The sequence below is a fragment of the Salmo trutta genome, chromosome 12, assembly GCF_901001165.1.
Source record: "Salmo trutta chromosome 12, fSalTru1.1, whole genome shotgun sequence".
Classification (NCBI taxonomy): Eukaryota; Metazoa; Chordata; class Actinopteri; order Salmoniformes; family Salmonidae; genus Salmo; species Salmo trutta.
In genome coordinates, this window is record NC_042968.1 from 83,937,558 (window position 1) to 83,950,933 (window position 13,376).

The 13,376-nt window shown below is 44.6% G+C and overlaps 1 protein-coding gene across 1 annotated transcript in view; it reads left to right on the forward strand.

The window, feature by feature from the left end:
• Positions 1 to 590: 590 nt before the first annotated feature.
• The window catches only part of LOC115204490 (short transient receptor potential channel 5), a 36,553-nt gene continuing 23,767 nt past the window's right edge, over positions 591 to 13,376 (forward strand). The window contains exon 1 of the mRNA XM_029770111.1: positions 591 to 1,093. The gene's annotated coding sequence lies outside the window, so the exon portion shown is untranslated. The remainder of the gene's footprint in view (positions 1,094 to 13,376) is intronic.

Consider the following 13,376-nt stretch of genomic DNA (forward strand, 5'->3'; position numbering starts at 1 on the left):
CGATCCATATGGAGAGTCACCAGAATACATGGGGCTCCATTCAATTAACACAATTAGGGTAGCACAATTACAGTCTGGTTAGATACAACACAAGGTAGTCTACATTACACTCCATACAGGTTCATGTATTGATTATGCATGTAAATGGTGAACTGCAGAAGTATAAACTAAACTCTGTAGGATTGGTGGCGACAGGCAGGAAGGGGTAAAGCCATGTAAAATCCCTTGATCCTTGATTAGCCTCGGATGACTAATTTCACCTGCAATTTAGGGAGCAGCGAGAGAAAAGCTGACATCAACAGCCCCTATACAAGCAGATACTGAAGATGAATGAGTGGGGGAGAGGAGGCTGGTGTAGAAGTGATAAGGAGGGGAGACAGATCGATGGGGAGAGAGGAGGGAGGTTTGAGAAAGACGAGCGTGAGAAAAGAGAGCGAGAAAGCAAAGCGCCAAAGAGGGGAGTCTGATGTAAGGACAGACAGAAAGACAGACAGCAGGAGGGGAGGAGCTGGCAGTTTTGACAGAGACAGAGAGGGGTTGGAGAAGGGCATCTGCCGCAGCTGCCGCTGTGACCACACTCCGCTCGACACCATGACAACCGCGGCAAACGCACGGCGAGCCCCCGGCCCTGCCGCTACACCAATCAGGGAGGAGTGAGCAGAGCACTGCAACCTGTGTGGGGTGAGACGAGCACAGGATAACAGAACAGAGCTAGAACACCACAGACACCCCTTCTTACAGAGAGAGAAGATACCCAGCCATTTATCAGTCTCTTGCCTGATGCCAGAGAAAACCTCCTGGATTATCAGCGGTGCTCTTGTTCTTTTACCCCACAGTGGAGAGGAGTATAGGGATGGAGATTCTGGGTAATCAGCCTTCCCTGTTTCTGATTCGAGTTCTCTGCTCCATGGTGGGAGCTGAGAGACGTCTCTTGGAGCCACAGCCACCGATCATGAGGATTGGATAAGAATCCCACCAATTCTAACAGGACCACCCAATCACCATTAAAGAAAAATGATCTAGAAGTAATCAGGAAAGGGACAGACTGGTAGGGAAACACAAAGAAATAGAGAATGTAGAAAATCTGCATCAGGTAAGTTCCTCATTATCTTTTCAATACATGTGTAAACATTGCATCTCCATAGTCAGACTTAGTATGATCCAGATTCCAGGGTTAATGGTCGGCCTGGTGTGTGTCTTTCCCTTTCTGACACACTGGAAATGGGGGCTCAGTGTACATATTTAATCTGCAGGAGATCAATCAGCTGTGTTAAATTACTGCAGTGGGTTTCTTGGTAATCTTAAATAAATCTACTTCGAAACAAAAGTATACACCTAACATACATGGTTATGGGTTTATATAAATAAAGAAGACACCGGTACCATGTCAGATATGGAGTTGAAATGTATTACATTTTGAGTTTGAACCCCAATATTATACTTTATATACATCACAGAAGACTGAAATATAACATAACCGTTTGACATAGAAACACCGGATTTTCGGCAGTTAAAAAAAGTATGTTTTATAAATTATGAAAAATATGACTAACATTCCACCCATGAGGCCACTAGGGGGTGATTTGGTCCTTCGACTGCAGGAAAGGTCTACCTAAATCCATCATTAATGCAGAAAAGAGGAAAATGGGCTATCATTCTAGTTGAAATAGATTGTGCATCTCTGTGGAAATCATCAGCCATGAGTTATTGATACACCCCTTATTATTGCTGAGATAAAAACACAGGGCGTCATCTGTAGTAGTTTACCAGTAAACCTCTCTTACCACAGACAATAATCCCACTCACTGTAAAAACACCACATTGTGTTGAGAGGGCTTGTGTTTAGCCAGGCTTTGGCACATTGTGCTTATTTTAACAGAGACATGGACCCTCCTAAGCACTTCAACATGACTTGTCCTCAACCTTTTAAAAGGACTGAAACACAATTAAACAATTGGACCTGCAAGTTAATACCACACTAATGATTCTTCCTCCGTATGATTTGTAAGATAGATACGAAAGGACAGACCTCTTCCTGACTGAGTCTGTAATACCTACACGTTTCAAGCAGACCTGCATAGTCCCTGTGCCCAAGATAGCGAAGATAACCTGCCTAAATGATTACCGCCCCGTAGCACTCACGTCAGTAGCCATGAAGTGCTACTGAAGTGCTACTGAAGGCTGGTCATGGCTCACATCAACAGCATCCTCCCGGATACCCTAGACTCAATCCAATTCACATACCGCTCCAACAGATCCACAGATGACGCAACCTCAATCGCATTCCACACTGTCCTTTCCCACCTGGACAAAAGGAACACCTATGTGAGAATTTAGTTCATTGACTACAGCTCAGCGTTCAACACCATAGTGCCCACGAAGCTCATCACTAAGCTAAGGACCCAGGGACTGAACACCTCCCTCTGCAACTGGATCCTGGACTTCCTGACAGGGCCACCCCCAGGTGGTGAGGGTAGGCAACAACACGTGTGCTATGCTGATTCTCAACACTGGGGCCCCTCAGGGGTGTGTGCTTAGTCCCCTCCTGTGCTCCCTGTTTATCCACGACTACGTGGCCAAACACGACTCCAACACCATCATTAAGTTTGCTGATGATACAACAGTGGTAGGCCTGATCACCGGCAACGATGAGACAGCCTATAGGGAGGAGTTCAGAGACCTGGCAGTGTGGTTTGGACACAGGAAAAGGAGGGCCGAACACACCCCCATTAACAGCAAGGGGGCTGTAGTGGAGTGGGTCGAGAGTTTCAAGTTCCTTGGTGTCCACATCACCAACAATCTATCATGGTCCAAACACACCAAGACAGTCATGAAGAGGGCATGACAAAACCTTTTCCCCCTCAGGAGACTGAAAAGACTTGGCATGGGTCCCCAGATCCTCAAAAAGTTCTACAGCTGCACCGTCGAGAGCATCCTGACCGGTTGCATCACCGCCTGGTATGGCAACTGCTCGTCATCTGACCGTAAGGCGCTACAGAGGATAGTGCATACGGCCCAGTACATCACTTAGGCCAAGCTTCCTGCAATCCAGGACCTATATAATAGGCGGTGTTTATTTGGTAAATATTTTCTCAACTCTTCTTGAACTGCACTGTTGGTTAAGGGCTTGTAAGTAAGCATTTCACAGTAAGGTCTACACTTGTTGTATTCGGAGCATGTGACAAATACATTTTGATTTCTTCCTCATTTCTAATGCACATATTCAATCAAACTACTGTAAGAGGTGTGCTACTGTGTTCTTAGCAAGTCTACAGCCCTAATCTAATCTCACCGCACACCGGCACACCGGCACACCGGCACACAGCACTAAACAAACAATCACACGTAAGTTCCTTCCTCTAATCTCTTCCTCCTCTAATCTCTTCCTCCTCCTCCTCCTGTCATTAGACAGATGTTCCAAGTTCTCCAAACAGATACAACCCACTGGGCACACACTGGTTGAATCAACATTGTTCACATGTCTTTTTTATTACTTTGAACTAATGTGAAATAGACGTTGAATTGACGTTTGTGCTCAGTAATCTAAATTCAACTTGGACGATAGCAATGTACCGCAATGCCAAATAAAACAAAATGAAATAATGTACCAGGGCATTTTATGGATGATTCCATGCGCCCACACACACACACACACACACACACACACACACACCATTTTTGCAAATGTATATATAAAAAAGGAAATACCTAATCTACATAAGTATTCAGACCCTTTGTTATGAGACTCCAAATTGAGCTCAGGTGCATCCTGTTTCCATTGATCATCCTTGAGATGTTTCTACAACTTGATTGGAGTCCACCTGTGGTAAATTCAATTGATTGGAGTTGATTTTGAAAGGCACATCACATGTCTATATAAGGTACCACAGTTGACAGTGCATTTTAGAGCAAAAACCAAGCCATGAGGTTGAAGGAATTGTCCATCGAGCTCCAAGACAGGATTGTGTCGAGGCACAGATCTGGGGAAGGGTACCAAAACATTTCTGCAGCATTGAAGGTCCCCAAGATCACATTCTTAAAATGAAGAATTTTGGAACGACCAAGACTCTTCCTAGAGCTGGATGTCCGGCCAAACTGAGGAATCGGGGGAGAAGGGCCTTGGTCAGGGACATGACCAAGAACCCAATGGTCACTCTGACAGAGCTCCAGAGTTCCATGTCTGGAGGAAACCTGACACCATCCCTATGGTGAAGCATGGTGGTGACAGCATCATGTTGTGGGTATGTTTTTCAGCGGCAGGGACTGGGAGTCCAGTCAGCTTTGAACGAAAGATGAACGGAGCAAAGTACAGAGAGATCCTTGATAAGAACCTGCTCCAGAGCATTCAGGACCTCAGACTGGGGCGAAGGTTCAACTTCCAACAGAACAACGACCCTAAGCACACAGCCAAGACAACGCAGGAGTGGCGTCGGGACAAGTCCCTGAATGTCCTTGAGTGGCCCTGCCAGAGCCCGGACTTGAACCCAATCGAACATCACTGGAGAGACCTGAAAATAGCTCTGCAGCGACACTCCCCATCCAACCTGACAGAGCTTGAGAGGATCTGCAGAGAAGAATGGGAGAAACTCCCCAAATACAGGTGTGCCATGCTTGTAGTGTCATACCCAAGAAGACTCAAGGCTGTAATCGCTGCCAGTGGCGCTTCAACAATGTACTGAGTTAAGAGTCTGAATAATTTTGTAAATGTAATGTTAAGTTTTTTATTTTTAATACATTTGCAAAAAATTCTAAAACCCTGTATTTGCTTTCTCATTGTGGGGTGTTGTGTGTAGATTGATGAGGATTTGTTTTTTTAATCAATTTAAGTATAAGGCTGTAATGTAACAAAATGTGATTAAAGTGAAGGTGTTTGATTACTTTCCAAATACACTGTATATATATTATATATATATATATATATAATATAATATATATATATAATATATATAATATATATATATATATATATATACTACCAGTCAAAAGTTTTAGAACACCTACTCATTCAAGGGTTTTTCTTTATTTTTTACTATTTTCTATGCTGTAGAATAATAGTGAAGACATCAAAACTATGAAATAACACACATGGAATCATATAGTAACCAAAAAAACTGTTAAACAAATCAAAATATATTTCATATTTGAGATTCTTCAAACAGACACCCTTTGTCTTGATGACAGCTTTGCACACTCTTATGTGTTTTACAGTGTATTTGGAAAGTATTCAGACCTTTTTACTTTTTCCACATTTCCACATATATATATATATATATATAGTATCTACATCTGTTACTTGTCAGAAGCCACATCACGTAGATGTGCTGCATTGTCCAGATGGACGTTACATTTCCCCAAGGCTGCAGTCTCTCCATCCATCTGTGTATCTCAGGTGTGCTTTGAAATCACACCTGTGGTTCCACACCTGAGACTATGTTTGAACGTGCCCACTTTGAACCTACCCTCTAACTAAGCCATGTGTTACAACCAATGATTACGCCATGTACTGTAGTTAGTTCCTTGTAGTGAATACAGTAGGTTGTGCAGGAGGAATCAAATGTTCAGGCTTCTTTAGTGCTTCTAAGAATCAGCCCTTTGTCATAATTAGGGTTGCAAAGCTACCAGTAATTTACCAAAGTTACCGGAATCTTCAGTAATTTTGGTAATTAACAGAAAATCTATGGAAATCTATCGTAACTTTGTTCATTTATATTTGAATATTTGTCAGGCGTGTGCGTACTCGTGGTGAAGTCAGGTGCAGGAGAGCAGAATTGTGAACAGGCGCACACTATATTTCGGCAGGAGAGATATACAAACGAACGCAGCTGCGTCCAAAAAACCTCCAGCCAACAAGGCAAAGTGTATAACGCGCAAAACAGTCACAACACATCTAATGTATACAAAACAGGCTTCGGGAAAAACGCACACAAGCCAAGTGCGTTCAAAAACACCTAACACTCAAACAATCTTCCACAAAGACATGAGGGGGCACAGAGGAATAAATACATGTAGTGTGATTGGGGAATGAAAACCAGGTGTGCAGGGAACAAGACAAAACAAATGGATACATGAAAAATGGAGCGGCGATGGCTAGAAAGTCGGTGACGTTGACCGCCGAACGAACAAAGAGAGGAGCCGACTTCGGTCGAAGTCGTGACAATACTGTCCATGTCTTTCTATTAGACAGACCATATGGTTCAAGACAAAATAGCCAAATTAAGGAAAAAAGCATGTAATCAACAATGGCATTATTTTCAATTACCTGTGCAATTAACCTTTTTCCCAAATGCCACCAGTTTGATGCCAAAACATTAATATTTCATACTGAAACCCTCATATCCGTTACAGAAAAAACAAATGATTTCACATGTGGAAAATCACATGATTTCACATGAAATGTGAAAACCTGTTTTTGGCGTCAAACTGTTTTTTTGTTTTCACGTGTGTAGTTTCATGATCACATGATCACATTAAAAAACTTTTTTTTTTAACACTTCACGTGTCAAATTCATGTGGTTTTTCCATATGGGATTAAACACCAATTGTATTCACTGATGGTGATGGTATACATGTAGAACTGCCCTGTATTTACACAGTCAGATAGAACAGAGTAAATAGGCATTTAACGGCTGGAATGCGCTTTTAACCAATCAGCATTCAGGATTAGACCCACCCGTTGTATACATTTAGAAAAATGATTTACAACTTTGTCATTCTATGTTTAATTTTAAAATTGTCTTATTTAATTATTTCATATATATTACATGTGATAAGGCCAGTGAGAGGGCCAGAGATAATTACAGACACCTTTGATAATCTGAAGTACCCAAAAGGGCCACTAAATATAGATCACATAAAATCCTTAAAAGATACTAACATTCTGGTAGTTTACTGGTAAACTTCCTCAAATTTCCAATAATATACCTTCCCTTTGCAACCCTAATCATAATTCTCTGTCCGCTTTGGATGCACCACACAGAGTTCACTGTAACGTGGGTGGAAAACGATCCCAACAGTGGGTGACGAGTAGAGAAAGTAATGTTTACAATAACTCATCTCTCTGAGGAGGAGTATTAGCATTGTTGTGATAATAATTAGAGTCATTGTTGAGCTTTGTGCCTAACCCAGTTGATGGGCTGTGAGAAACAATATCTCAGGGGTAGGAAGTGTGGACGAGTCACACACTGTCGAGCGGAAGATTTGAATTTCTCATGGTGCTTCTGGTGGATTCCTCCTCCTTTGCTCCTTCTCCCTCCCTCCCTCCCTCCCTCCCTCCCTCTTTCGTTCTCTCTCTCTCTTCTCTCTCTCTCTCCTCTCTCGCTTTCTCTCTCTCCTCTCTCTCCTCTCTCTCTCTCCTCTCTCTCTCTCTCTTGCTCTCTCCTCTCTTTCTCTCTCTCTCATTCTCTCTCTCTCTCTCTCTTTCCTCCTTTCCATCATGTCTGTGATGCAGTAAACAAGCACCTTGCCTCTAATTAGCATTTCCTGAGTGGATGAGTTCTCTGTGTCTGCTTCAGGATTAAAAGCACATTCAGCCTGCTGAATTGAATTGTGGTACTTCATCTGACACATATAGGACTCCCTTGAACTTGAACTGACAGAATCCAATTTCTTAAATGAACGTTGTTTGGAGGTTTGTACGGTAGTTGTCAGTCTTAATGCCACTAGGGACACAGTCATTGACAAGATACAGTACCTAATTTTCTTCCAGATGTATAGTTCTCACCATAGTGATAGAGCCAGAAGTCTCACTCATCAAATCGCAGACCATCGATTGTCACAACTGAACACATTTGAAGGCAGTACCAGCCAACAGTTTTAATTCAATTGTTTTTAACATTCTTAACAACACTGTTTGGTGTCCAGCCTCCCTACAGCTCTATACTGTACTGGAGCAGGGAGGATAATCCAGCCTCCCTACAGCTCTATACTGTACTGGAGCAGGGAGGATGCTCCAGCCTCCCTACAGCTCTATACTGTACTGGAGCAGGGAGGATGCTCCAGCCTCCATACAGCTCTATACTGTACTGGAGCAGGGAGGATGCTCCAGCCTCCCTACAGCTCTATACTGTACTGGAGCAGGGAGGATGCTCCAGCCTCCATACAGCTCTATACTGTACTGGAGCAGGGAGGATGCTCCAGCCTCCATACAGCTCTATACTGTACTGGAGCAGGGAGGATGCTCCAGCCTCCATACACCTCTATACTGTACTGGAGCAGGGAGGATGCTCCAGCCTCCCTACAGCTCTATACTGTACTGGAGCAGGGAGGATGCTCCAGCCTCCCTACAGCTCTATACTGTACTGGAGCAGGGAGGATGCTCCAGCCTCCATACAGCTCTATACTGTACTGGAGCGGGGAGGATGCTCCAGCCTCCATACAGCTCTATACTGTACTGGAGCAGGGAGGATGCTCCAGCCTCCATACACCTCTATACTGTACTGGAGCAGGGAGGATGCTCCAGCCTCCCTACAGCTCTATACTGTACTGGAGCAGGGAGGATGCTCCAGCCTCCCTACAGCTCTATACTGTACTGGAGCAGGGAGGATGCTCCAGCCTCCCTACAGCTCTATACTGTACTGGAGCAGGGAGGATGCTCCAGCCTCCCTACAGCTCTATACTGTACTGGAGCAGGGAGGATGCTCCAGCCTCCCTACAGCTCTATACTGTACTGGAGCAGGGAGGATGCTCCAGCCTCCCTACAGCTCTATACTGTACTGGAGCAGGGAGGATACTCCAGCCTCCCTACAGCTCTATACTGTACTGGAGCAGGGAGGATGCTCCAGCCTCCCTACAGCTCTATACTGTACTGGAGCGGGGAGGATGCTCCAGCCTCCATACAGCTCTATACTGTACTGGAGCGGGGAGGATGCTCCAGCCTCCCTACAGCTCTATACTGTACTGGAGCAGGGAGGATGCTCCAGCCTCCCTACAGCTCTATACTGTACTGGAGCAGGGAGGATGCTCCAGCCTCCCTACAGCTCTATACTGTACTGGAGCAAGGAGGATGCTCCAGCCTCCCTACAGCTCTATACTGTACTGGAGCAGGGAGGATGCTCCAGCCTTCCACATCTCCAGTATGTTTGTTGTATGGCAGCTAGTTTATGAAGTGCCAGGTATCCAGCCCCTGATGGAATGAGCCGAACCAGAGAATCCTGAATGTCAGGAGACAACTCTTGATCAATGAGTGCATTTCTATTACTAGAAGGAAATATCCATGTCCTCTCTAGTGGTTCTCTTCACCTACAGGCGGTCAGGGCCACTCTAGCAGCTCACAAGACTTCAGAAGTGCAGTGAATCGGTTGCGTTCACCATGACATTACCGAGCGCCCACAGCTGGTTCCATTGTACTTCCTCATGTATTTAATCTCCCCTGATTCACACATCCTGCACAGTTAATATCATATCTTTGTTTCGGGTTTTGAAAAACAATCAAGTCATTTTCATTATGTTACTGTGGCATCTCTGTATAGAAATACACTTTAAAAAAGGGTTCCAAAGGGGTTCTTCGGCTGTCCCCTTAAGATAACTGTTTTTTGGTTCCAGGTAGAACCCTCTGTGGAAAGGTTTCTAACTGGAACGAAAAGGGTTCTACCTGGAACCAAAAATAGTTCTTCAAAGGGTTCTCCTATGGGGACAGCCAAAGAACCATTGTAGGTTCTAGATAGCACATTTTTAGAGTTTTAAGTGATAATGGTAGATAAATATATAAATATATATATATATATATATATATATATATATATATATTTAACATGATTGAAGCAGCACTGCCCTCAGTCTTGTTGTTGGTTGAAATCATAGAGATAGATAGAGGACTGTAGATGGATATAACCTGTTTTAGCATGGACATTGTCATTGAGGGCTCCTAACATTTAAAGCAGTTCCTAAGATGAGTCCTTTATTTAACTTTATGGTTGAAATGCACTTGAGAGAGAAAAATAAACTCCCGAGAAGCCAATCCATTGTAGGCTATTTGTCTTGTGGTAATTGGAGTGTGGTGTGGTGTGGTGCAGATGTGTGGTCTGTGCATCAGTCACCACAGTAATGAGAAGCTGTGCACATGGATCGGGATGATCAACACCATGCCTCACAGTCTTTAACCTAATATCACCCATCACTTTACCACTCTGGTCACCACACTAATTATGTTGCAGTATACCAGGAGCGTATATAATAATAATTATAATAATAATATGCTGTAAGACGATACACTAGATAATAAGGAGTTATTTAGGTTTCTTTTAACAATGCCAAACTATTTTCTTTTGCCTTCAACGCTATAATTGGAGTGAAGGGTAGGCTAGATAATTCAGACATCCTGTGGGATTGTCGTTAGAGATGAAGGCATCATGGATGCTGACAGGAATGCTCAGGAGCCTCCAAAGCAAAGACAATACCTGTATGTGAAACATGAAAAGGTCCAAGTGATTTGGATTTTGTTAACATATTAAATCAAATAAATTCAGACTTTATTTGTCACATGCGCCGAATACAACAATGTAGTTCAAGAAAGAGTTAAGAAAATATTTAACAAATAAACTAAAGTAAAAAATTATAAAAAGAAACACAATAAAATAACAAGACCAGGGGTTAGCGGTACATTTTAGTCATTTAGCAGACGCTCTTATCCAGAGCGACTTACAGTAGTGAGTGCATACATTTCATACATTTTTTTCCTACGTACTAGTCCCCCGTGGGAATCAAACCCACAACCCTGGCGTTGCAAACACCATGCTCTACCAACTGAGCCACACGGGAGTCAATGTGCAGGGGTACAGGTTAGTCGAGGTAATTTGTACATGTAGGTAGGGGTGAAGTGACATAGACATGCATAGATAATAAACAGCGAGTAGCAGCAGTGTAAAAACAGATGGGGGGGGGGTTCAATGTAAATAGTCTGGTGGCCATTTGATTAACTGTTCAGCAGTCTTATGGCTTGGGGGTAGAAGCTGTTAAGGAGCCTTTTGGTTCTAGACTTGGCGCTCCGGTACCCCTTGCCGTGCGGTAGCAGAAAGAACAGTCGGTGACTTGGGTGACTGGAGTCTTTGACAATGTTTTGGGCCTTCCTCTAACACCGCCTGGTATATACTGTAGGTACTGGATGGCAGGAAGCTTGGCACCAGTGATCTGCTGGGCCGTACACACTACCCTCTGTAGCGCCTTACGGTCAGATGCCGAGCAGTTGCCATACCAGGCGGTGATGCAACCGGTCAGGATGAGGGGGAAAAGGTGTTGTCGTGCCCTCTTCACGACTGTCTTGGTGTGTTTGGACCATGATAGTTTGTTGGTGATGTGTACCAACTCTCGACCCGCTCCACTACAGCCCCGTCTATGTTAATGGTGGCCTGTTCGGCCCGCCTTTTCCTGTTGTCCACAATCAGCTCCTTTGTCTTGCTCACTGAATTCCTCCCTATAGGCTGTCTCATTGTTGTCGATAATAAGGCCTACCACTGTTGTGTCGTCAGCAAACTTAATGATGGTGTTGGAGTCGTGTTTGGTCACGCAGTCGTGGGTGAACAGGGAATACAGGAGGGGACTAAGCACGCACCCTTGAGGGGCCCCAGTGTTCAGGATTAGTGTGGCAGACGTGTTGTTGCCTACCCTTACCACCTGGGGGAAGCCTGTCAGGAATTCCAGGATTCAGTTGCAGAGGGAGGTGTTTAGTCCCAGGGTCCTTAGCTTAGTGATGAGGTTTGTGGGCACTATGGTACATCGCTCTGGATAAGAGCGTCTGCTAAATGACTAAAATGTAAAATGTAAATGTGTTGAATGCTGAGCTGTAGTCAATGAACAGCATTCTCACGTAGGTGTTCCTTTTGTCCAAGTGGTAAAGAGCAGTGTGGAGTGCGATTGAGATTGCATCATCTGTGGATCTGTTAGGGTAGTATGCAAATTGGAGTGGGTCTAGGGCATCCAGGAGGATTCTGTTGATGTGAGCCATGACCAGCCTTTCAAAGCACTTCATGGCTACCGACGTGAGTGCTGGACGGCGGGCAGGTGCGGGCAGAGATCGGTTGAAGAGCATGCATTTAGTTTTACTTGCATTTAAGAGCAGTTGGAGGCCACGGAAGGAGAGTTGTATGGCATTGAAGCTCATCTGGAGGTTAGTTAACACAGTGTCCAAAGAAGGGCCAGAGGTATACAGAATGGTGTCGTCTGCGTAGAGGTGGAGCAAAGAATCACCAGCAGCAAGAGCGACATCATTGATGTATACAGAGAAGAGAGTCGGCCCGAGAATTGAACCCTGTGGCACCCCCATAGAGACTGCCAGAGGTCCGGACAACAGGCCCTCCGATTTGACACACTGAACTCTATCAGAGAGGTAGTTGGTGAACCAGGTGAGGCAATCATTTGAGAAACCAAGGCTGTTGAGTCTGCCTATAAGAATGTTGTGATTGACAGAGTCGAAAGCCTTAGCCAGGTCGATGAATACGGCTGCACAGTAATGTCTCTTATTGATGGCGGTTATGATATCATTTGGGACCTTGAGCGTGGCTGAGGTGCACCCATGACCAGCTCTGAAACCAGATTGCATAGCGGAGAAGGTACGGTGGGATTCGAAATGGTCGGTAATCTGCTTGTTAACTTGTCTTTCGAAGACCTTAGAAAGGCAGGGTAGAATAGATATAGGTCTGTAGCAGTTTGGGTCTAGAGTGTCTCCCCCTTTGAAGAGGCGGATGACCGCGGCAGCTTCCCAATCTATGGGAATCTCAGACGATACGAAAGAGAGGTTAAACAGGCTAGTAATAGGGGTTGCAACAATTTCGGCAGATAATTTTAGAAAGACAAGGTGGTGGTGGTGGGGTGGCAGAGGGGCTCCACCAGTTCCTCCATCTATTGGCTTATTCCCTCTGCTGTCAGTTTCCAGGGGGAAAAAACTCTTGCAGTGATCAAACAGAGAGCCCTTTTATCCTACTGATACATTCAGCTGTGTGGAGCGACATCGTAGGAGGAGGCTGAAAAAATGACCGAATTAGCATGGGGCCAATAACCTGGCTTGAACAGGAGTGGAACCCTCTATGTGAATAGAATAGAAGTCCAAGACGGGAATACAAAACATTGCTCGCTGTGGTGTGAATTTGGCAGTCCAATTTATGCTTGATCCGAAAATGTGGTCGGCGGCACCGTGTGGAGGGTGTGACGCCTCCGGAGGCACTCAAAGGCCAAATTGTGCTCCGAAATCGTATCGCCGTGCTACTCTCAAATTTTGTAACAATCTGGAGGGCTCCGTATAGCTCCGCATTGACATGATTGGCTGATGGTAGGTGAGGGCGGGAAGACCTGTATTAACACAAACTCACTTTCTTGACAACTTTCTTCACAACAGCTCTGCGCTGCTCCGCGAACCACAAAAAGTATGTTTGCTTTGACTTCTGCAG